General features: G+C 52.1%; 1 pseudogene across 1 annotated transcript in view; it reads left to right on the forward strand.

Moving 5' to 3' along the window:
* Positions 1-25,627, forward strand: part of LOC144116092 (homeobox protein extradenticle-like) — a 273,763-nt pseudogene that overhangs the window by 163,593 nt on the left and 84,543 nt on the right. The window contains exons 4-7 of the transcript XR_013311725.1: positions 6,735-6,925; positions 17,355-17,494; positions 18,130-18,238; positions 19,050-19,079. The product of XR_013311725.1 is annotated as a homeobox protein extradenticle-like (transcript). The remainder of the gene's footprint in view (positions 1-6,734; positions 6,926-17,354; positions 17,495-18,129; positions 18,239-19,049; positions 19,080-25,627) is intronic.

Below are 25,627 nucleotides of genomic sequence, written 5' to 3' on the forward strand. Positions count from 1 at the left end.
TGGTCGTGGGGACGCTTTCTGCCGAAAAGGGGGCCGTGCAGAGTGCCGCCAGAGCGCCTCCCAGAGATCTGTTGTGCAAAACAGGACGGAGCGCTGTTCTGCGGGCGTCCCTTGGAAGTTCCTTAAGCACAGGGTCCGTCCCTGTCCGCCGGCAGGAAGCTTCTGTCGTTAAGTGTCTCCGCTGGGTGGACGGCGTTATTAGGGTCCGCAGATTGCCCATTGATCACCTCTCCAGAGCCCGTGCGCAAAGCAACACTGAAAAGAGCCACGTCAGCTGACGCGCATCTCCCCCCACCCCGCGGTTGATGTGGCCGTTTCTCTTTGGCGCACTGACCAGTGTCCAGCGACGCCGCACGCTTGACGGCGTCTGCTGACGCGGCTTTCTCCTTCCTTCCTTCCGTTCTGCTGGCCAGGCGCTAATGGGCTCGAAATAAATGGACCGGAGCACGTTTTCTTGCCAGCCGCCGTCTGCTCTTTTTCAGAGAGTTTTGTTGCAGCGGGCAAGTGAGAACTGGTCGAGGTCGCCTTTTGTCCATCCGCCATATCTGATTGGGTGACTCATGGTTGGCCGCTTCCTCTGCCCGCCGTGTCATTCGAGTGTGGGTGGCGGCTCTTTTCTGTGTACCGCATTACTTTCGGGCGCTCGGGAGGAGTCGGGCTTTGCGTGCGCATAATTGTCGCGCATTGGTTTGCGTGGAGTCTGGCTGTGGTTTTCGCCGAGCAGTAGATGCGCTCCTTATCGGGGCGCTTTACGCCGCCGGGGTCCCAAGGAGACGCGGCCAGAGTCCGGCAGCCCATTAGCGCATTGCACTAGCCAGGCGCCCTTGCGCGTTTCGGATGCCTACCCTCTCTCGGCGACCGCCCCGGGCCAATCGGATTAATGCGAGCCGGTCCCTAATGTGATAAGCGAGTGTGCCGGCGGCTGGGAAGCGCCTCTGTGGCGGCGGCACCCTCGGCCGTCAGGTGCAGGAATCTCCCAGCCCGAGAGCTGCGGCAGTGGTTGGGTTTATTGCGTGTATGCACGCAGATTCATTCCTTAAGACTGCCGGTGTTCTCCATCTGTGCGCAGCGACGAAATGCCGGAATCAAGCTCCAACGTTTACGCTGACGCTAATAAGAGGTGTGCAGTTGCATTCCCTGCGAGGAAATGAGTATGTAGGCTCGGTCTCGAACATTTCGCTTTCAAATCTAGGAGTTGCAACAGCATGTTGAGTCCTTTGAGCAATCCGAGGGAAATACCTGGGTGCCGCGCTTCAGTTCTCGTTCAAGGTTGGGAAGGAGCGGGAATTATAACGAGTGTGACGTTGGTGTTAACGGCGTTGCTTTTTTGGGTGCGTGAGTCATTTGGTTCGTCGAAAGGCGCCCTATTTACCTTTCGGAATGCTGTGCACCCCTGTTTCTCAATGCATGCAAGTCCCCTCGCTGCAGACGTATCGTGGCCCAGGTGGCGGGTTGCTTTCTTTCCTTTAAGGGGTGGGGGGAGAGAAGAAGAAGCCGTGGAGCTGAAATTGCCTCCGGCGGGGTTCTCTCTTTATTCTCGGCTGCTGACCCGCCCGGCTGGATCTGTCCAAACTTTGGATGGATTACGAGTAATCTTTCGTAACCCAGGGCCTTTCTTTCCTCCGCGCTCCCCCCAGAAGCCGGTCCGGTAATGGATTTCTGGAGCCCCCTTTTGCCGTTCCGCCTTCCTGTGCTGCTTTCTTGGCGGGGTGGCCAGCAACAGCGCATGCGGCCCTCTCGAAATTGATTTCCATCATCATTCGAGTGCAGTTCGTGGGAGACAGTCGGCGCCACGATGCACATGCGCGGTATTTGTTCTCATTGCCGCTGTTGACGCAATCTCCGACATGTGAGCGGCTGAGGCCGGCCGCGCACCTACGGTGGCCGATTGAAAATTTAATGGGCGTCGCTTGTTCCTCTCCCGGCGGGTAATCATAGCGGACTCCTTGGGTCTTCTTTCCCCGGGAGCCGCCGCTGGGGACGCATTCATCTCGGGGCCCAGTTAATGGCCTTACTTGGTCGCGCCAAGCGGCCGCTGAATATTTGATGCGGCGACTCCGGCAGCAAAGAAAAGGCAACGCCGGCAGCTCATTACACCCTCTCTTGCCGCGTCTTGTTACGGGCGCCTCTCGTGGCGTCGCTGCGCGTGAGATTTGATTAGGCCGCTGCCGCGCACGCCGGTCGCGCGAGTGCGGTTTTCGCGCCATGAAAAATGAGCTTCTCTTTGTCAGCGCACGCCGAACGTCGCGCGCCTCAAGGTGGCGTGGCGCGCTTTTGCCCGCGTGTCACGTAGTTCGGAAGGCCCCGCGTGAGTGTAGCCTTAGGGAATGCGCGCTGCCTCCTGGCGCCAATTCTCGCATTGTTTCCGAGTGCTCCCAGTAGAGGTCGCCTCTACTTCCTCCTCGCCCGATTGATCCTCGGAGTCTGCGCGCAGGTGGTCTTAATGTTCGGCCCTTCCCACGCGCTGCCGGCCCGCGTGATTTGTGGCCGGCCGGCACCGGCGCTGAAATGAAAACTGCTCCCGATGGCCGCCGCCTTTGGATGCGCGCAGTATGTCTCCTTCACTGCTGTTGGGGAAGGGGGGGGGGGGGAAATAAAGGTCCTACTTTGTGGGTTTAAAATGTAATGCCATACATCAGCGTGGTGCACTTAAGGACACTTTTTTAATAATGCGGCCATTGTGCGCGGTTCGAAAGCGGCAAGCCAGAAGAGTGGAGCGCATATTAAGCCGGAGTCTTGTAGCTTCGAGATTGGGCGAAGCTTCCTTTTTTTTTTCTAAGCCTCGTGAAACCTCTCGTTACATGGTCTCGCGTGTCTGACAAGGGGAGAAATAACGAGCCCCGTTCTTCGTGGTGGTTTCGCTCCCACGAGCGGAACGATTGGCAGCCGAAGGCGTCAATTATCGTCTCCATCTTGGAGGAGCGTATCCCTTCGCTCGCGTCGCTCCGATGAAAAGGCCCGAGCGGGGGCGTTGTTTGCATCTTGTGTCCCGGACAGCAGCTCCTTCTTTTGTCTCGCTAATTCTGCGCTCCTTTTTGGAGGACTGACTCCCTGCTGCTGCTTTTTCTCTCCTTCGCGAGGCGCAGCAGCAGCAGCCGGCGGCCCGTGATGGATGGCTTCTGTCGCTAATTTCCGGAAGACGCTGATCCTGCTGCTGCCGTCCCCTGGCGGGGAGAGCGTCCCCGTCTTCTCGAGTTGTAGCGGACATTTTTGTTACCGCCGTTTCCACTTGTGTACGTCACAGTGATCAGGCTAAACTTTGCCGCCTTCTTCTTCTCGCGACCCGCTAGCCTACATTTCGCTATAAAGGCGGCCTCCCCCCGGCATTAGGCGGCGATCATTGGGTCGTTTGTTCGGGGCGCCCCGTGTCGTTACGGCAAACGGGAGGTCGGCGCTTTTACGACGTCTTTTTATTGTCGCTGGCACCTGCATGCCGCGCCGCCCGACATTCCTCGCAGCATGTTCACCAGAGGCGCGCACATGAACATGTGCGCGTGTCGCACTTTTTTCCCGGTGCTGCGCGCGACTCCTTCCTGCGGTCGAGGGAAATGGCCGCCACTGAACGAACCCCGGAGACCGCCGCTCTTGTTTTTTTTTTGCCCGAGTCTCTTCCCGCTCCGCGTTTGATTTCTTTCTGCCTCGGGCGAACCTTTTGATGGCCCTTACTCTCCAGGGCCCTGTTCGCTGGCCCCCCGTGGTGGTGGAGAAAGCGAGCGGCGCTGACCACCATCGTCTCTCTCTCTGTTTTTTGTTTGTTTTTTTTTTTGCCCCTTCGAGAGCAACAAACAGCACCAGCGCCGTGGCTGTTTGCTGCCCTCCTTCGATTCAGCACACAACCAGCGAAACACGCCGCCTGGTTCAAAAGTGCAGGGCGCCCACGTTGCGTTTACAGGAGACGGTCCAGCGCAGTCTTGACTGGAACATGCGCAGACTCTCTTTGTTGGGATGCACTCTGAAGAATATATGTAACCATGGTTTTAAAAAAAGACCAATAGCCCTAGCCCACCCCCCATAGCTACTCGTCCCGAAAGCTCGGGCCAAAACAAAGTAAAAAGTAAAGCGGGACGAAGAAATACATGCTAGGCCCTATCCAGGTAGCGTGGTTCCACAATAGATGCGCTTTCGGAAAGCTTGCAGGCAAACTAGTGCACGTAGCTCGTCGAAAGTCTAAAAACTGATATGGATGGATATTACTTGCGGTGGGCTACATGCCTCTCAATAAGTGAGGAGCCTAACAGTAATAGCTGAAAAGTTAACTATAAAGTACTAGTTATCCAGCCTGCTTGTTTGCAAGTCTTGGCTGTATTCTGATGTACTAACACCGCTGACAATGCTACGCAGAAAAAAGCGCTCTTCTAACTCAGAGAGCCTAGTTTTAAAAATTGATACTTCCAATTGTCAAATCAATTTTTCTGCTTTGAACACGGCCCGGCCAACTTGAAAGGGGCGTAGTAAACAGCTGTGATCGCATAACGCTGGGCCACGCCTTTTAATTTGTGATACAGTTTGTGTTGGTACACACTAACAGGAACCGTATTTTTACGAACCTTTGCGTGGGATTGCCGTCAACTCAGAATGTATCAGTTTTTTGGGACACTGCTGCAACCACCGGTAACCCGCTTCACGACACTCCGTGGGGTGCCATTTTTCGAGTGGCCCCATGAATGCGAATTTGTTATCCGGCGCCATTTACGCGAGCGCGCTGCCTGTGATGTCTGTGGGGCGAATATTTTCTCCCCGATAAAAGCTGTGCTGTGCGGGTGGCTGCAAAGCGAGCTTTGTCCCTCACTGCCTCGGCGGCGTCTCCTTTGTGCCGCTATCGACAGGAAAAGAGGTTTGACGGGGGGAGAAGGGGGACTCCCTTGCGACGCCGTAATAGATGATGCCCATTAAGAGGAATGGTTAGCACACTCATCACTGTCCGAGCGAACAAACAAGCGCCTCCGGGCTGGGGACTCCTGAATGCACTGAATTCCGAGGGGAGGGAGTTGACCAATGGCGGCGCGTCCGGCCAACGGTAGTGTTTCTTTTCTCCCCGTGTTGCGGCTGCTGCTTTCTGCGTCTGACGAATTTCCAGAGGTTCTCTCTGGGCCAGTTGCCAACACTTGGCTGGCTTGCGGCAGCGCGCGCTCGCACCGAGAGCTCGTGTCTCTCCAATTAGGGGCGCCCTCGCTGGTGCGCAACCCGTGCACTCTGAATTCGCATGTCAGTCCGAATCTTGGCACGTGTGCTCGGGATGCGCGCGCTTGTTTGGCGTTTACCGGCGGCGCCCCCCCGTGTCGGTTTGAATTTAACGCCCGGCGGCAGACGGGGGGCCGTCCGATCACTGTTTGGCCGCGTCCCTTAATGCTATTATTTGGCCGGCAGCGCCGCGGGGAACTTTGTTGGCCAGCCTGTTTCAATCAGATAAAAGGGCCTCCGGGCGCCTGTGGGCGCTCGACTGTCAGCCGGCGGCCGATGGAAACCATCGGCGATGATTAGGCCTCCCCATCCGCTGCTGCCGCTGGCCGAGCTCTCTCTCTCTCTCTCCCTAGCTCGCTGGCCCCAACTGGTCGGGCCGCCCGAGTGTGGCCAGGGAGCTTGTTATTATAGCGCCTTTTTTTCTTTTAAAGTACTTCTGCAGGTGAATGCAGAGCTGGTAAGAGCGAAAGGTCAAGGGGTTCTGGAGGGTTATTTCTGCAAGGAGCAGGGCAGGAAAACGTGTTCGGGTAGCTCTACATCCAAATATCGAGGAGGACTTTGCGAACCTGCTGTTCAGACGAGCAAGAGAAATTCGACGAAACGTAGCCTAGAGCATGAACAAAAACGGGGCGGGAAAAAGTAGTAAACATTGCAGGATTCAGCTGAAACAGTTTACCTCTTCTCTTCCCAGCCAAAGTGGTACTCGCCACCGCTTCGGTACATCTGTCCGCTCGTAGTTCGGCTGAACAGCAAGCAAATGGTCCGAAGAACAATGAGCTTTTCTCACATGTATGGGGGGTGCGGAAAATTCAGCGGCGACGCTGCACTTTGTCCGAAGCGGGTGGCCATGCAGGGCAGGTTAAAGGACTGTAGGCACCTAATTTTATTGCATGTCTTCTTCTTCAAAATGATGCGCTAGAATACATGGATCACCGCGTGGTATTTGCCAACGACCGCTAAATAATTTGTAATTTAATTTCTTCTGTCGTGCCGTTCTGGTTTCATAGCCGAACGATGGCTGTGACCTGCAGTTGAACTTTAGGCCACGTGCGGCGCGGAAAAACTGCAGCATAAACGCTGATACGTAGTTTAAACTTACTACAACACTTAAAACAGCCTTCTTCAAAAGCTAGAATTCTAACCGATGACGTATCAGCTGTTGTATTGCTGGTTTCTTTGTCAACCACGTGACCTAAAGTTCCACTACTGCTACGCGTCACGGCCATCGGGCGACTGATGAAACTAAACGGCGTCACGGAGAATAATAATCTGTTTAGCGGTCGTCGGCGAATACCACGGGGTGCTGCAAGTATTCCAATGTCTAACGCATCGTTCGAAAGAACAAAACACAAAAGCAAAAAAATTTGCCTTCTAAAATTCCTTGACCGCGCATGGTGCGGACGCAGAACTGACTGCAGCCGTTCACTTGCGCGCGCGGTCACGCTTGGATAGCTAAATTCACTGTGGGAGCGTCTAAAAGACGCCTGTGGTAGTTTGACCCTGTCGTGAAAATGGACACTCAGAGGACCTCTCTCTCTCTCCCCCTGGCGCAGGCGTGCAACGAATTCACGACGCACGTGATGAACCTGCTTCGCGAGCAGAGCCGGACGCGTCCCATCACGCCCAAGGAGATCGAGCGCATGGTGCAGATCATCCACAAGAAGTTCAACTCCATCCAGGTGCAGCTCAAGCAGAGCACCTGCGAGGCCGTCATGATCCTCCGCTCCAGGTTCCTCGACGCCAGGTACGTCGCCCGATACTTTGGCATGCCCAAGGCAGAAAACAACGCCGACTGCTCTTTTATCGGGAGGATATAGGCCGTGATAAATCTACACGCACTCCGCGGCAGGCCTCTTATTGTTCTCGGCGTCCCTCGGGATCTTCCCCTAGAGTCCACCACTCGGGAGCGGCCGGGCAGCGCTGCGCATGGGGCTTCTCTTCCACATGGTTGATAAACAAATTAAGGAGCGCCAGTGGCCATAATTCAAAGGCGGAAGCGCAAGGAGGATGACTTGAAAGAACTCCCTATCTCGGGGCTGATGTTTATGCCTCGAGCGCCGCTGCTGGCGCGGGGCCTGGCCTGTCCCTTCGGAATAAATAACAATTAAAAGTTGCCCCCGTCTCTTTTTTTTCTTTCGGCCCTCAAAACTCGGGAGGCTTTTGGGTGCGTGGCGAGAAAGGAGTTATGAAACAAAAGTTATAGCGCGGCCAAGAAATCAGGGGACGGCTGTGTCTTATTAAGCCGCGATTTATAAATAAACTCCCAGCCTCTCTCTCGTAATTAAATTAAATCTGCGTGCGCGCACCCCTCGGAACAGAAAAAAAAAGGAGTAATTTTTTTCTCTTTCTTGTTTTGGTGCCCGGGCGTGTTTCGCCGCCCTGCGCTTTTACCTCCTTATCCGCCGTATACGCTGGACCGGCGTTATTGTTTTTGTGTTGCCATTCGTCACTGCCAGCCCCCCCATCTTCGTGCGATCTCTGAAGTTTTTCCCCTCCAAGTTTGTTATCGTTACTAATTCTCGGCGCGCTTTCGCTGTAGCGCCACTTACTATCGCCGAGTTCTTTTTTTTTCTTTTTTTACGGTTTCCTCCCTCGGAAAACCTCTCCTTTGCGGGGTTGAATACGTGCTAAGAGGCGGGGGGAAGTATTTATCGCGGCGCTTATTAAAGCGGTTTCTGTCTCGCCGAGAGGGCGGCGATAGTGGCGCGGCTTCGCTCTTGTTGCGCCGTATGCGCGCTATCGCTCACGGAGGCCCGTTATTAATGCCCCCCCTCGAAAAAAGTGCCGGCAAAGGGTGCAAGTTCCGCCTGATTAACGACGCCACCTTTGCGCCGGCCCTTCGAGAAGCGAACTTGTGGTGAGCGATGAAGTCCATTTCCGAGAATCTGATTAAAGCTCTCTAGGCCGTCCCTGAGCGCGCTGGCCGGGTTTTCAGCTGCGGAAACCGCCCCCTCAAAGAAAAAAAAGAAAGGGCGGCGATGCGCATGAACAGGCGAGCCTGACAGTGGCGACAGTTGAGTCACTTTGGCTCTACCACAGTTCCATATGGTCCGCGTCTTGCCCTCAGGATATACATTGCGAGAGACTTCGTCCAAGGGAGCGTTCAATCTCCGCAGGTTTTCCAGGAGTGTCTCCCACTTGGCTCGAAAACGAAACGGTTCACGTCACAGTGCACGCACAGGTGGCGCGGTGAAGCTTGAGCGTCGCTGCCGGCGGAGTTCGCGCACAGTCGATACAAGGCAGTTGTGTAGAAGCGGCCGTAGTTAGCTGACGCACCGCTAGCGAAGTTCGCGTCCTTCGGAACAGTCACTGAAGATGGGTAAGACCTGGCTTCTTTGGCAACCGCGTCTGCCGTCGTGTCATCAGCGACTCCATCGGGAGATGGTAGCCGCTGGAAGCAGAGTCCTTTCCAATTGTAGGCTCCCCAGCCAGGTGACAGACGCGGGAACAAATTTATTATCAACGGGAGTCCCCCGTTACAGGCGCTCTACTGCAGACTTTGACAGAATGACGACAGTTTTTACCTTCGAACACGATGCAAGAATCCTAAGTTACAATATCTTTAAACTTTTCATTTCTAGCGCATGATGGCCTTAGTTGCCTGTGTGCCATAAAAAGTCAACTCAGGATGACTGCTATCCCGTGGTTTGCGGAAAGGCGTACTACGTTTAAACGGCCTTGCGATAACCAATGATTCAGCGAATGGGCCCGACATTGCTCCTCACAGGCGCCCAGCCCAAGTGCTGCAAATGCGGCTCAGCGGGTCTGCACACAGAGCCATTAATGTAAACTTGCGGGTGGTCCCCGTAGCGAATAGAGAGTGCGCAGCGCCATCTCTTAACGCTCCGACAAGTAGGCGCGCCATGTTTGCTGTGTGGAGAAAACGAAACTGCTGCCTGGCGTGGCGTAGAGACGGCTGCGCTGCGCACTCGGCCAGTATGCGTACCGAAAGAGGGTGCGGCTCAACTTCTCGCTCTTCGCGGACGTTTCAATGAACGCCAATGCGAGGTAAGCGCGGCGACAGCTTTCTGCGCTGGCCTGATTACCAGTTGTCAGTGTCCATATTGCTTTGTTCTCTGTTATTTGGTGCATTTATTAACTCTACGGCAGCGCGTAGATGGTCGGATCTGAACAGGCACGCACTCGAAGAACCCGCGGAGCGCCGTTTTTGCCCAGGCATGCAGTCCGGCCGCAACGGCGCTCTAGCTGCCAACCGACTGCACTCCTTGCCTCACGAATTTATTGCTTAGTGATTTGCCCTTTGGGAGCCAGCCAATTGTCGGAAGCTAAGAACCAACTCTGCAGCGCATTACGCGGCTGCCAACGCATGATGCTTAGCATGAATAGGCTAGCCCTACTATTGTCGAATACAACTCAGGAGCGAAGCGGTTTTTCTCCATAAAAGGACCCCCTTCCAGCCAATGGCGTCGGGCGATTATCATGACCCTGCCAGCGTGACAGTGCAGGGAGAGTACTATCCCCTCTCATCTACCACTCCCTGCCTTGTCACACTAGCAGGGTCACGAGAATCGGCCGACGCCATTGGCTGGAAGGGGATATCGGACTATAGGCGAATGTTCTGCCACCGCGAAATGAAGCGATGCTTAAGTGTCTGCATTAAGCTGATCGAGAACTTTCCGATGCACTTCCCAGCGCCCATCCCTACCTCCCCCATCACAGTGGTAAAGGACGGAAGGTACGCCGGAAATGCACACGGCACAAATATTCCCAGACGGCGCCGGTGTTGACCTCCTTGCTCGGCCGAAGTGGGGAAACGGATACTTCCGGATAATTTTTTTCTCTCACGTCGGGCTGTCTCCCTGCTCCGTGGTTCCAGTCCTGCAACGCAACTTCAATCGTGCATCGTTGCGTCTTCGCATCTCAGATGTTAGTAAGCAGCAAGTTCGTCGCGCGCGCTCCGTGCCGCCGTTGCAGTCAGTCCGGTTGTTTCGAGATTATGAGATTCTGGCCGTAGGATCAAATGAGTTTTAGCAAGGCGAAATCCGCCTTCCACTCCTGTGAACCACATCCGCGGTGAGCTATCTGCGCAGATAGGGGCGCACTCCTGCCACTGTGCACGCGTAGTTGGGTTCCCGCGGGAGCGCATCGCGGCAGTTGGTGCTGAAGCTGTAATAGCTCAAGTATTTTTCTCTTTTACTCGTCCATTTTTTTTTGCTTTTGAAACATGGTTACAGGGACGGCAAAAGATGGCGCGAGGTTGCGCGTCATTTTTTTCGCCGTATATAAATCGGACCGACAAAAAATCTAAAAAAAAAAACGCGACTTACACACCGGAAAATAAGGCATATCTGTGCCTAACACTGCTGCCAGTTAAGTGACTCGGGCCAATCACATCACTGGTCTGCGCATGCATCAGAACCCGTAAATGCCGGGAAGCATAGCTGGCAGCGAGGCATTTTCTCAGCTGCAGTATACTGGCAGTAATCAAATCGGAGACCAGGTCCTCAGACCACACGTAAGGACAAGAAGAATTGAGAACAAACGGCACTAACTCTCCATGAATACGGCTATCCGTGTCCCGAAATGGCCTTTTTCTTCCTAGCCGGCCATCTTTGAGCAGATGTAGGCTGAGGGCCGCCGCGGTGGCTGAGTGGTTATGGCGCTCGGCTGCCGGCCCGAAAGACGCGGGTTCGATCCCGGCCGCGGCGGTCGAATTTCGATGGAGGCGAAATTCTAGAGGCCCGTGTGCTGTGCGATGTCAGTGCACGTCAAAGAACCCCAGGTGGTCGAAATTTCCGGAGCCCTCCACTGCGGCGTCTCTCATAGCCTGAATTGCTTTGATACGTTAAACCCCTATAAACCAAACCAAACCAGATGTAGGCTGATTTAATTACTCTTCCTGTAAAGAATTCCACTTGCGTACCGTCACGCCTTCGTGAGGAGGATGACGCGGCGCTACATACCGTCGCACTTGTCACTATACACGGCGGATTACGGTGAGCAAGGCCGAGGTTGCTGCCCGTTTTGTCGACCTTGTCGGGGGCGGCGGGTTCCCGAGTGTTAGCCATGTCTGGGAAATCCTGGTGGCTGAGCAGGCGCCGAGTGTGGGGACCTTCGAAGCGACACTCCACTTACCCGCCCTCTCTACACTTTCCCGACAGCTCACTCCTATTACTGTCTGGGTGGTAGTGGTGGCCGCGTTGTGGTTAGTGTGTTGAACGCACTCCCAGGGAGGGCTCCGTGTTGGGTGGCCAGCCCGAATAACAGCCGTGATCTTATGGGTACCGGCCGGTGGTGAGAACCAATTGCTGGCTCAAAAAAAAAAAAAAAAACAGCAGAACGCTTCTGACGAACCGGTAGCAAACTTATCCGCTTTCGTTATCGCGTAGGCAATCAAAAACTGTGCGGGGAAAAATTGAGCCGAAAGATTTAGCTATGCCTGAAATACCCTTAACTGGTCCAGGGAAGTCATTTCCGGGCAGAGGGCCGACGCAGGGTTTAGAAGGCCTTGATAACCAAGCAGTAAAATTGCGGCTGCGTTTTACACTCCATTCATGCTTGCACTGCAACGTGTACCACACCCGAGGCGGTACTTCAGCGTTTTGGACACTGGTGCAAACCAAGATGCGGGGAGGGTACACAAGAGAGGTGTGAGCTGCACACGGACAGGTCGTGCCCAATCTGGAAAAGAAACCCAGAGGCGGCTACATCCAACGAGCTGCTGGAAATAGAGAGTTTTAGTTTCACGTACGTAGAGGCTTCACGTGCGTAGAGCTCTTACGGGTGACCAGTGCACATGCGCAGAACGCAAAGGGTATGCGCGAGTCTCACGTACGTACGTGAGATTCGTATTTTTACGTTGCGGTCTCAACCCGCCGCGGTGGCTCAGTGGTTAGGGCGCTCGGCTACTGATCCGGAGTTCCCGGGCTCGATCGAACCCGACCTCGGCGGCTGCGTATTTATGGAGGCAAAGCGCTAAGGCTCCCGTGTGCTGTGCGATGTCAGTGCACATAGCTTTTGTTGTTCAGATATAGAGGCGATTTCCGAGCTGTTAAGCCTAACGAAGCAGCGCTCCGACGCAGTTCGACTGGCTTGGCTTTGACTCGTCTTGTTCTAGAGTGGCTACAGCAGTGTCTTCATCTGTCAGTAGATGGCGGTAGGAAGAACGCGCGTGCAACTAAAAGGGTTTGAAACGACATGCGCGTATGCTACGTAGACGTCTCACGTTAGCGTACGTGAACTCTGTACGTACGTGAAACAAACTCTCTAATCTCTCGGGGAGATCGCGCTGCTGAACTGCCCCCACCCTCACCCACTCCACCACAGCAGCAGCAACTCCATGGGCTCTCGAGCGGAGCAGCCCCAAAGGGTACCAAACGGAAACGAGTGACGCAATCAGCATAGGTTGGACTGGCTACACAATGGAATGTCAAGAGGCCTTGATGTCTTTAGGGAATTGACCTCCCGATTCCAAACGCAGTGGCTGCGTACAGGAGAGAGATGCCTCTGACGAATACTTTGTAAAGCAGTATGCCGCATTCGGCATTGTCAAGACCGCTGCGGAGGTCGCGCGTCGTATTTCAATATTTACAACGTCCCGTGAAGCTGTGTCTGTTCGGACCATGTTATATGATAGACTAGTGACGGTTTGTTCTTTATATATTGTGCCCGATTACCAATTCAGGACATCCGAGTTTGAAGGCCTAATAGATGAGCTTCCAAACTATGCCTACTAGTAGGATATTTTAACGCCAACAAAACACTCTAGGGCAACTCGCGTTGTGTTGCATGTTTGTTCAGAAAACGTGCCCCACAACATCAGCGCACATCAGCACACAACAAATGCTCCTCAGTGGGTCTAATAATATATTCGCCTTTTCTTATGTCATACCTGACATCGAGTGTCGTCAATAATCCATATGGCACTGACCACTTTCCAATACTGCTCAAGGCAGAAAAGAAATTTGATATGATAGCCAGCGATGTCACAAAAGTTGGCGGTCATCGCTTGCTGATTGGGAGAAATTTAAAGAGCTTTGTCTTATATTATTCATCTTCAAGTGGAAGAATTGTGTGTATGTAGTACACAGCAAATACTGCATGCAGCGCATGAGTCCATACTGTAGACCACAGGTATTGCCGCTGTTGCTAGGCCAGGGTGGAATGAGCAGTGCGAACAAGCTTACAAAAACAAAATAAAGCTTGGATCCAACGGCAGAGAAGTGGATGATATCCGAGCGCCGCAAATCGAATGGCAGGCGCATACGAGGACTTGTAGCCTAAGCGACGCAGTTGGTCAGCCTGCTCAATAAGTTCGCATGCGGTTACAAAGAAGGCGCAGGGAAAAAAAACCTTTCACCGCTTGTAAACAATTCACCTAAGTATTTGGCTTGCAATAATTGAGTGGAATAGACGCTCAGTACGCTGTCGAAGGTGCTGTTCGAAAGGATTCAATTAACTACGAGCTTAAAGCAGCTTCATGTTGTAGCAAGAATTCAGCGCCAGGGGCACACAAAATTTTAGAGATTTGCGTATGTCAGAGGGTATTTCGTTCCATGTCTTAACTGCAGCAAATTCAAGCAGTCTTTTTCCATACACATTATGTACAGATGGCAGGTTGAAATTTCCGGCGGCCACACTTACTGTAGAACGTGACGGTGATCTAAATATAGACACAATGAGAGTATGACTGTGTTTCACAACACTCCTCCATCGCATTAAAAACCACACACACACACACACACACACACACACACACACACACACACACACACACACACACACACACACACACACACACACACGCGCGCACACACACACACACACACACACACACACACACACACACACACACACACACACACACACACACACACACACACACACACACACACACACACACACACACACACACACACACACACACACAGAGAGAGAGAGAGAGGACGAGACGAGACGAGACACACGGATCAGCGCCTTCCGTGTGTCTCGTCTCGCCCTTTGTGTGTGTGTTTTTTAGCGCTGGTTTTTCATGCGATGGATCACGACCAACTCGCCCAATCCTCAGTTCTACATTTCACGACACTGCTTACGTTGCCAGCGGCAAACCATGTAAAGGCAAGATTTTTAGTTGAACAATTTTCTGCTGGGTGTATTTCGTCTCGAATATGCAACTCATCGTTATTAATGCTTGCTTTTGTGTTTCAAACGTCCAACCGCGGGATTCAGTGCTGTGTGAGAAATGACTGTTAAACAAAGCAAATTAACTTATTCGCATTGCATTAGAATGGACAGTCCTGAAAAAAGAAAATGGCACCAATTTGGGACAGAGCGCGTCGATATGAGCTTGCCACTGTGGTTCCAAGGTTACTGCAAGGGACTTTGAAGCCATTTGCGTGTTGTAGTGAGCTAATGAAATATTCATAGCTTGTTAGCTGTGAACCATTGCGCAACCTTTTTTTAGCTTTAAATTGATATATAGGCTGCATCATCTACGTACAACATTTGCGGTGGTTAACACTTTCGGTATATAATGAAAACGAAGAGAGGCCCTACGCCCGCGCCGCTGAGAAGTCATCAATGACTGCCGAAAAACTCCAGTGTGCTTCCGCGGAAGGCATAACATAGTCATTTTGCAGGAATTTTGTTTGCTATCAGCAGTATCAAAAGCCAGGCCAAGAAATGCGTGATTGTTCAGTGCGATCACTTCTGTTAAAGTAAGGACAGCAGATCAAGGGGAATAATCTGGCCGGCTGTGCTGTTGCGGGCACAGAATACTATACTTACCAAGAAACTGGTAAACACGAACAGAAGTTCTTTTTTTTTTTAGAAATAGTGTTTACTAGACTCAAAACAGGTCTTTGTCGGTAGCTGTACGGATCTTAACGAGCACCATGTTTAAATATTGGAATTACTTTAACAAGGTTTATTGGCGACGGATACGTTGAATTGCGTGAGCAGTGATTGAATAAGTTACAGAGGATGGGACTGAGAATATCAGTGTTATCCTTGATCAGGCGTACGTACAGGAATACTGTCTGGTTCATTTGCTTTCACATATTAGAAGCGACTGATAAAATTTCCTGTAGTTGTACTTCCCGCATCACGTGCTGACGATGCTGCTAGGTAAAAACAGCCTTTTTAAGTCTTCCTGAAAGCATTTTGATAAGAATAGGTCTATGCTAGTGAAAAATGTGCTGAACGTTTGAGATGTGTGGCCGTTGCTATTTTCGGGAAGAAACCGCTTTGCGTGGCCTGTGCTCGTGGCTTGCTTTATAATCTTCCAAATTTTGCTAGTGTCCCTCGCTGAATAAGGCTTGCATAATATTGCTTTTTCCTTGTTTTTATGGCGGAGACGCATTTGTTGGGGGATGTTTTAAACTGGCTAAGGTATGAATTGTGATCTTTGTGATGGCGCCACTTGTCTTCCGTTTTGTCTCAACAATTCGAGAATATGGTTGTTCATCCAAGGACAAATTATGCGTGTTTCTGTTTTGCTTCATGGCCGTTAACTCCAGCTTGAGTTAAGGCCTCAATAAAATGGGGAATTCGTTGTGAACACTGTCGTGATAAACATCAGCATTAAGGGACGTAATGATATGGCGTAGTTGTTCTCCTCAGTTGTAACGTGCACCGGAAAGTGATGTGCATTAGGATCGTTGTGAAGTTCAGCATGTACGCCGGAGTGCATATTAGTAGATCGTTAGTAAATACAAGTTGCTGTGGTCATGTTACGAAAATTACAAGGTGGTGCTGAGTACTGCGAGTCTTGGTAACTAGTTGTGTTCCGATCAGTGTTAAAATATCCCGAATTACATTTAAATCGGACAGAATATTTTGTGGCTTATCAGGGCTTAGGGGGCAATAAACTACTCCTATTGTGACTGAACATTCTCGCTGTGTAAACGCAGCTTCTTACTCCCAACAACGATGTCGCGCGGGTCAACGGGTGAACCCGGAGTCCTTGCGCAGCCTCGTCGAAGGGTTGCACGTGTTACGAGATTTGTGCCAGTAGCAGATGAATTTTTTTTTTCGAATGCTGCGAACGTTGGAATAGAATAGACATAGCTTGTCAGCTGCAGAGATTTCTAGAAAGGTAAAAACCTACGATCTCGCCCTATTTTAGTGAGATCACCTTGCGGTCCTTCGTTCTTCGCATCAAAACCTTCCGTTGGGCGGCCAAGCATGTTTCCAGCTTTTGTTCCGCTTGATGGCCTTCAAGGGCAATATATCTTATTTTCGGGGCATAAGTGCCGGTTGACATGCAATTCGAAAGCCTGCTTTTTTTTTTTTTTCTGCGTTCAATACTTTGTCGCGAGGTGTCCTTGGTGGGAATGAAACTGCAATGTTGGGACTGCCTTCTATCTTCTGCTATACCGTTTGGTTTTTTTTTTTTTTCTTAATGCTCTCGCACGGCCGAGCGGGACGGATGGCCAGTATTCGTCAGTGTAGGCTTCCTTTTCGTGAAAAAAAAGAAAGAAAAGCGATAGAACGCGAGGATGGAGCGGGAATCGGTGATGGATGGGAAGTTGAACGGCGCAAAACATTTTTGAGGAAGCGCGCAGAGGGCGACGATTGTCCCGAGAAGAAGATTGCCCATTTGCGCCGCCGTTTTCTTCCTGGGCCGCCGGTAGCGCCCACGGACGGGGCGGTGTCTCTCGGCGCGCGAGTGATCGGCCGTTTCGTCTTCATCTGTTGGCCTTCTTTTCTGCGCGCGCTCTCCTCCTTCGGCGGGCGGCTCATTTGCATGACCCCCATTGATTGCGCTTAACAAGGAGAGCGTGTCGGTGCAATGACGTGCCTCCTTGTGCTACGGAAGAAAGCGCCGTTCCTTCTCGAGCGCAACGCGAAGCTTGTGAGAAAAAAAATTATTAACGAGGAGAGACGACACGGAAGTGTCACGGCGACGAGGATCGGCAACTGCCGCGGGGCTTTTTTTTTTCTTCTTTTATTTCCCGGGCGGCCGTTACACGGCTGGTGGCACGCGACCGAATGAATGGATCCCAAATCGTTAGAATAATCGCGCAATTTATAACGGCCTCCTCCGCGGAGCAAAGATGCCGTATTCCTCTAAACATTGCTGGTCTCTTTTCCTCCTGGCGCTCATTTGTCTACGTCCCTTTCCCGTGTGAAGGGGGGCGGCGTGATAATGGTCGTCGGGGCACAGTGGAGCGCAGCTGCAACACACATCTCCCTCCCTCTGGTTGCTGCAGGCGAAAGAGGCGGAACTTCAGCAAGCAGGCGACGAGAGATCCTGAACGAGTACTTCTACTCGCACCTTAGCAACCCGTACCCGTCGGAGGAAGCCAAGGAGGAACTCGCTAGGAAGTGCGGCATTACCGTCTCTCAGTACGTGGGACCTCTTTTAGCGCAGTCTCGCTGATTGGCTGTAACGGGCCGGATTTCGGGGCTAATTGAGGAGGATGCGCTTCTCCCGATCGGGCCCCCTTTGTTCGGTAATCCGACCTCGCCTGCCTACCTGCCGGAGGGGTTTCTTTTTGCGCCGCCGTAAGAAGGCGGGGCGACTTGTTAATACTCGCCGAGTTGTCGATGATAAACCAGTTGTCTCGTCGCCGCCGGGCTAGCGAGAGCGGTTCCTCCGCAAAAGCCCTCAAAATATGGAAATGCGCTGTCTTTCCCCCTCCGGCTGCTCCTCGCTGGGAATCAGCATCGGGACGCCTTGCATGCATACATTAGGCCCCGAGGTCGGCCGGCTTCTGCCTCGCCGAAATGCGCCGCCAGGTTTCCCCGACGCCATACGTGTGTCATCCGGCCAGCATGGTTGGTCTGCGCCCGAGGCGTCCCTAAAATATATCGCGAAACCAACGTTTTGTGTTGCTTTTCGCCTAGGGTGGTAAGTTCGTGTGCATGCGTAGCATATATTTTCGCGCGCACATAATGCGGTATAAGTGTGCATTGCAGACAAAAATGTGCGCCTCTCTTACAAGCGTCGCGGTGTGGTCCTCACCCGCCTTGTGTGCCGTGCAGGTGTCCAATTGGTTCGGCAACAAGCGGATACGATACAAGAAGAACATAGGGAAAGCGCAAGAAGAGGCCAATCTCTACGCAGCCAAAGAAGGGTAAGGGAAAGAGCCATGTATGCGCGCGGTGTCCAAGAGCGCTCCCGCATCCATTGGACCCTCCTATCTGCCCGGTGCATGGTAGTTGTGCTTTGAGCCGCGGCGTAATGTATGCATGTGTTTGGAGGCTCGCTCGCGCTCCACGGCGCGCGTCAGGAGCACCGTGCCGAATGCGTGCCTGAAAGGCGGGGATGAAAACGCGCTTTTCCGATAAGGAGCAGGCGCGCGCCTGCTTGCTTCTTCCTTTTGTTTGGCTGCGCCCGGGGCTCTCCCCTCCTTTTGTTTTGCCGGCGGCTCTTTTGTTTTACGCCCTGAATGGGCCCTATTAGCACGCGCGCTTCTGCACTGCGCTTCGCTGATTTGGCTGCCTCCCTGGTTCCTCGTGCAGGCTTTGCTTTTTTTTTCCCCCTTCCAGCGCCGGGCTTATAGCAACCCCTTCGTCCGCTGCGCCCCTCGTTCAGCATTGCCGTTGCAGTGCAATAAAAAGGCGTCTTGCAGTCGGAGTGGGTTCCGCTCGTTTTTCACCACCATAGGTCGGCCGTTGGAAGAGAATTGGTATTCCTCGTGGCGCAGGGACCCCCGCAGTGTAGACGCGTCAGCTGCCCAACGGGACTGCCGGAGAGAATGCACGTCAGGCCAGGGTGTGGTAGTGCAGCACTCGTGACCGAGCAGGGGCCGTGTGGTCTTCGAATGGACACACGCGCGTGTAGTGGCGGCGACCTTCTCCTCCACTCGGACTGTTGTGTGCCGCCGCTGAGAGGGCACTGTGCTGTGCTTATAAAGTACGCCGTTGTCGCTCCTGACTCTCGTCCCCCTTGCTCTTTTCAGCATTCCCGAAAAAGAAAACAGACAGCCATAGTAAGTGGAACAGCGCATGAAAGTAAAGCGCGGCGTCGTTCTATTCCAGGGGTGCCGCGGAATCTCGAGCGTCCCAATTTGCGAGCTCCCATCGTTGCGTGTCGAAATCAACGCCGCCTGTGCACGTTGGCCGCCTTGATCCGCTTCTGTCTCGCATGGACGGGAGGGAGGGGAGGACCGGACAAGAGGCGCTGTCCCCGTGGCCGCCAGGGTCCGCAAAATGCAATTTCTCGCGCCAAAGACACGTGTCTCATCGAATCTCCGCCAAAGTCCCAGTTGTCCATCGCTCTCGTCCGGCCTGACAAAAAGGTGCGCTGCGTGTCTCCTTCTGTGCGTCGTCGCGTCGGCTTTTATTCCGGGGGCGAAAAGTGGAGAGGAGGGCAAGCCAGGTCCGAGGACAACCAAATTATGCATCTGTTGCTGTCTCCTTCACTTTCGTCGCTTTTGCTCCATGCAAACTCGGGCAGTTGAAAGGCGGCACTTTTTATGCTCTGACCCTTTTTGGGGAGGCTTTAACGTGCGCACTTCCCCTCAATGTTCTCTGGACATTTCTCAAAGCCGGACCAGGAAAAATGCGTGCATTCGTTTTTTTTTTCTTTTTGTCATGAGGGGACGTCTTTTCTGCTGGGGCAACGACAGGATGTTTTTTTTTTCTTTTTTAACTTACTGTTAAGGGAGTGTAGACACCTTATTTTAGTTGCGCGTTTTCTTCTTTCAACTGATGCGTTAGACAGTGAATACGTGGATTACCGCGTGGTGTTGGCCTACGACCGCTAAATAATTTGTAATTTAATTTCTTCTCTCATGCTGTTCTGGTTTCATAAGCGGACGATGGCTGTGGCGTGCACTTTGACTTTAGTTCACGTGACGCACAAAAAAAAAAATACTGCAGTAGAAACGGTGATACGTAGTTTTAATTCACTGCAACACTTAAACCAGACTGCTTCAAGAGCTGGAATGGCAACCAACGACATATCACCAGTTATGCTGCCTCTTTTTTATTTTTGTGCCTCTCGTGACTCTAAAACGGTAATGAAATGGTCTGCCAACAAATCGTGCTTTTATGATGCAGCTGTCTAGCCACGACGTTATTATGCCTACTTAAAAGAGTTTAGTAGAGCGTGAATAGCGTTCTTCGTCCTGCCATGCGCAGAACGCTGTTTCAGATCGAGCCTTCATGTACGTTTGCGTCACGGTGCGCTGTTTTTCGAATAAGCGCGCGTGCTCTTGCGCTGGGAAAAGTAGCGTTGTCAACATGGCGGCGCCCAAGTCACCCGCTTCGGAGAGATATTCTTCAATGTTATTGGGTGTTCAGGCATATTCAGTGCCTTTAAATGGTACAGTACACGTGGTATTCGCTTGACCTCCTCTCGCCGTACAACAGAACGAATGAGGGATGAAGTTGCCGTATTTTCGATTCAGTGTGACCATTCCGCCGTTCCTAACCCTAACAAGACTCCGCCGTGTGTGGGTTGCCTTGATTTGGGTTCGTACACCAGTGTTGTCATAGCCTTGCCACAAGTAGCTGTTTCGGCTGTAGGCAGTAGGGGTCCGAAAGAACGCTTGTACGCACTATGACGTTATTAAAAACTTTTCTCGGTTCAGTTACGTAAAAAAAAAAAAAATTGGCCCTGGCTCGACTGAACTGGCCAAGGAATTGGCTGTCTACGCGATGCATCTTGGATAACCTTGGCTGAGTGCAAAAAATGTCACAAAATGTTTTCACATTTAACGCCAGATGGCGCCACTGCGACTTGCGCTATCGTTTTGTTCGGGTTGGCGTGCAATAAACGAAGTTCTCGTGCGATTTCACTGTAACCTCCCGCTAAATACTTGCGTATAACGTACGTAAGCGCTATAACGCTGTACTAAAAGTCTGTAAAACAGAAGCAGGGCTCCACGCGCGCATTTGAGCTACAAATTGTAATTTGAAGTTATAGGCTCTAAGCCCCCCCCCCCCCCCCCCCCCCGCCCCCCGCCCCCCTTAACGGCAGCGACAGCCATATTGAAGCAGCCTGAGTGGCGTCATAAACCGGCTGCACCGTCGTCTGTTGCAAAACTGCCGCGCGCAGATAAGCTGGCCGTGGCACATTAGCGGCGTTTACGTGAACGCGACAGGAGTATTGAAAACAGATTACTGGGTTCACGTAAACGCCGCCGAGTCTGCTCGGGGAGTCGACTCTACCCCTTAACTACGCCACAAGGGTTGGGTTGACTCGCAGCCCCCTCCGCAAATTACACTTAATCATCTTTCACGCTTGGGGAAAACAGAAGCGGGAGCCGGTTTACTACTGCGCTCGCTCCTCGCATGGCGCGCCGCCAGAGCCGACTCGTTGGCATCGAGTTCTTGTAAACAGACTGGGGGCCGGATGGAGTCGAGTTCTCGGGTCGAAAACCGGTTTCTTGGTTCATGTAAAGGCGCGCCGAGTTGTGTCGGGTCCAGTCAACATCGCCGCAAGGGGTAAGTTGACGCAGCTTGGCCCTTCCCCGATGTGGTTGTAAACGCTGTCCAGTCGAAGAGTCCCGTTAGCGGGAGGGGAGAGGATAAATGCGAGCCTGTTTTTCGCTTGCACCCTTGCGTCTCCGAGACGGCGGTGGCAGGCCACAATCTTGGAGGCCGCCACTGCTCGGCGCCTGGTGTCGCTGCAGTTGAACCGGTCTCGACTAGCTGAAATCGAGTTCATATAAACAGGCAGTAGTCGAGTTGAGCTGACCTTGCCCAGCCCGACTCCGCCCCGCGCCCGACTCGGCCCCGCTCCCGACTCGGCCCCGCTCCCGACTCGGCGCCGCGCTGTCCGGTTTATGTAACAAGGCTATTGTGGTGAAGTCAGAAACTAGACAGAAAGGAAAAGGACACAGGCCTTTGTTGCCTCCCCCCCCCCCCTAACTTCCCCCTTCACTGCTCCCTACCCCAAGTCTGAACAATGAACAACTCACTACCCTGTGCTCACTAACCACAGTCCCCAGCAAGCATGTGAGATTTGATTTGATTTGCTACACACCTTGCCTGCTTTCCTAGTGCTTGGGAAACCGTGACTAATTGCCCACAGTCGTCGCCGGAGGTTTCAGACTTCGCAGTGTGAACCTGCCTTGACTGTTGATTTATATCCGGGAGCGTGCCAGTGTTGCCTGACTGCCACATGGTTCAGGAGAAGTTTTAAAAATTCCTTGTACTTTTGAAAGGTACAAATTACTTGCTGCACGAAATGAGCTTATATTTGGTCCAGTTGTTTCGAGATGTGATCATTCATTTGGTGAAAGAAATTCAGTTAAAGATTGTTTAGTGGTTGTTGGCAAATATCACATCATTTGAGAGAGCAAAGCACACAAGCAAAAATTTAGTGTCTATAAACCAAGGTTGATATGAGAGCATGAGTGCAGTCCCACGTTGCATCTCATTTGTCATCTTGCCCAGGGTTCCCAGCGTATGCTGGCTAGCGTTCAGCCATTCTAGCTCCATAAGCATTCATCCAAAGGCTGTGCCAAGTCTTTGCATTTTTTTAAAACAAACTATTCACCTTCAGGGCAGCGACTCCATATGTGTTGTTTGGCTTAACTTCCCTTGTGGCGAGGCTGCGTCTTTGTGGTCTTCCTTCATTGTGTCCACTGCAGTGACACATGTCAAAGAGCCTCAACTTGTTGTGGATCTTTCCAGGCGACATTATCTTCTGCCTCGCGTCATGCTGCTTCATCGGGGAATTTCGGGTTGTACCCACGGCTACCAGTGCTTCTCTTGTACGACAGTTTCGACACTTTTCAGTGTAATGTGCTATTCCCACTGATCGTTTCTGTCCGTGATCGTCATGATGGATCCATGATGCGAGGGTTTCGGGCCTTGCAAAGATCTTGGAAATGTTCTTTGGTCGGTTACTATCCCTTCCAGCTGACCGTAACTTGGGCTGAAGCCTTCACAAGACACCCTTTGTGGAATTATTTTTGTTAGGTTCTTTTCTTTCTTGCCCAGCTGATTGAGGGTTCCGTTTCCTCATCAATTGGCACCTTGCACATCAGGCATTGGGCTCAGAGACATATCTCCGCATTCCAGGGAACAAATGCAATTGCATACAGCAACTGCTAATTGCCTCTGTTTGTCCTCCCTCCTTCAGCAGTACTTTTTTGTGACGATGAATTTCTCCGTCTAAGCTCTGAATTATTAAAACCTGTTCCTGCTTGGCCTTTATCTGCAACGAGACTCATTGTGTCAATGTGCTCGGTCTTCGATCCCGGTCGATGGCGTATGTCGAAGGTGTGCTCCTGAAACATGTCAAACCATCTTGCGATGAGCGTGGCGAAGCAGACACAGGATTGACTCGCGCTTATAATCACTCTCAGTCAAACCGTATTAATAAACAGTTACTTGGAGAAGAAATGTTGCCTGCACCTTTGAGAGACGCTTTTTGACATACAGGCATCGTTAGTTCAGTTTTTTTTAAACACTTTTATATTGCATTTGTATAGGCTCGAGATGGATTTTTGCACCTTTGAGTGGGTGCGTTGTGCTTGCCTGTTAAGATGCTACCATAGTGTCGACAACATGTCAGCGGGGATCACTCTCTGGTCACTCCAACCTCCTGCAAATGTTCGGCGCTATTCCTGAACATTCCGCTTCGGTGGCAGTCATTTCAGGTCTCACATTTTAAGCAGCGTTTGGTCACGATGGGGAGGTGATCAAATTAATTTCGCGCGTACAGCAGGAGGGCGCCGTTTCTTCCTGCATGCCCCCTGCATTTCTTTGCGAGCGGCGGCGGCCCAAAGGAGAGCGATGGCAAATGGTTGGCCTGTGCTTGCTCGAGAGTCGCACGCGGGAGTCTCTCTTCCCTTTTGGACCCTGTTCGCTGTGTCTAAACAACTACCTGTGCATGTAGATGAACCAAGGGATGGCCTTTCTTTTTTTTTTTGCATGCAGCCCAAGGGTACCAGACGGCAACTCCCAGCCCTTGCCTGTACCCTCCTTCATATCACTGTGTTTACGAAACCTGACGTTTGACTCACTGCTCATGGAGCAGGAGAACATGGGCAGCGACCAGTGCAGCCTTCAAGTAGTGCCAAAATGCACCCCCGAACATAGAATCAATGCGCACTCCCTGCAGGAGTGGATACTGCAACTACAAGGTCTCAATGCGGCGATAGACACCGCGAAACAACCAATACTAAGAATCGCGCAAAGATCACACTGCCATCCTCGCTAAGAACAGCTGGCACAAACTCTGTTGTGCACCCGAATATCACACTGAGCACATCCAAGACATGGGTCCCTTCACAAAGAACAAATCGACATCCTCTTACAAACGCTATACGCCGATATTGTAGAGAGCCCTGCAGGGTGTCAAACGAAACTCGCTCCCGGGGCAGCGACATCCAGTTACCCTGCAACCTGGATGAAATGGAGCACTTCAACAAGAATGATGCCACACCACTATTAGGTGGATTCCCAAACCCGTCGAACCTCTTTCCTTCCAAAATTTCTCACCTGTATCCTTGACTTCCTGCATCGCCAAACTGTTCGAACATGTAGTTCTCCATCCTTTCCTCAAGCTGAATCAATTCTTCCCCGCTACATTGTTCAGGTATCGTATGACCACCCAGGACATATTGCTGCAAGGTAAGGAAGGCATTGTGGATTGCCCAGAGTGGAGCAATTCTTGTGCTGGACCTCAAGGGGGCCTTCGACAACGTCTCCCATGACCTTATATTAAAACCTTGCCTCCTCCTGCTGCGGGAAATGCACTCTGACCGCACGGCCACTATCGTCCAAGGCGAAATGCGGTCAGGCGTACCCTGTTCAACGTGGCCATGGGAAAGCTACCACCGCTCTTGGAGGAACTGAGGGGTTGGATGGTGAATTCCAGGACATGCTGCAAAGAGCCGCAAACACAATGCAAGTCCGCAAAGCAGCTGGAGGACTCAGCTGTGTGGCTGAGAGCTGCTCGGATTAGGAAAACTCAGCAAAGTGGAGGTGGTCTCAGCAGATGTTCTGCATCCGACTTGGTATATCACGTGCACTCCAACGGCAAAGCCGCACATACCTTACCAAATCGCTCAAATGACACGCATGATAAAGCTCTGCTCCTTATCAACTGCGGCAAAGATGTAATCTGTGACTTGTTTCTGGTAGGCTATCAAGAGCCAGACAGGCCATGCAGCGTGAGTATATTGCTTTTGTTCTTGACGTTAATAATGAACAATGGAATAGGTAAATGTGAAGTATCACTTTGGAGGATCGTTGACCACAACCCAGCTGCTGGTAGTAGTGACATCTGCGGCACAAACAAATTTCTTGCCACAACCGCCTCGCGCAGCTGCCGCTGACCCGCCGTTGTAGGACGGCTTGCCCGTCGTCCGAAGGCGTTATCTTATTATGAGATGATGCTGTGGCAGCTAACCCGATGCCAAGAGTAGGCCTTTTGTTGTAGCGCAGGAGAATTCTGAAGCGGCCTCGGCTTCGGTGCGAAACATGCCTTAGCGCCCACGAGGGCAGCGGCACGTTTCTCTAATTTTTGTCTTTCCCTGTGCGAGCGCCAAGTCCACCGAGCCAAGCAGGAGTGATA

The sequence above is a fragment of the Amblyomma americanum genome, chromosome 1 (assembly GCF_052857255.1).
Source record: "Amblyomma americanum isolate KBUSLIRL-KWMA chromosome 1, ASM5285725v1, whole genome shotgun sequence".
Lineage (NCBI taxonomy): Eukaryota > Metazoa > Arthropoda > Arachnida > Ixodida > Ixodidae > Amblyomma > Amblyomma americanum.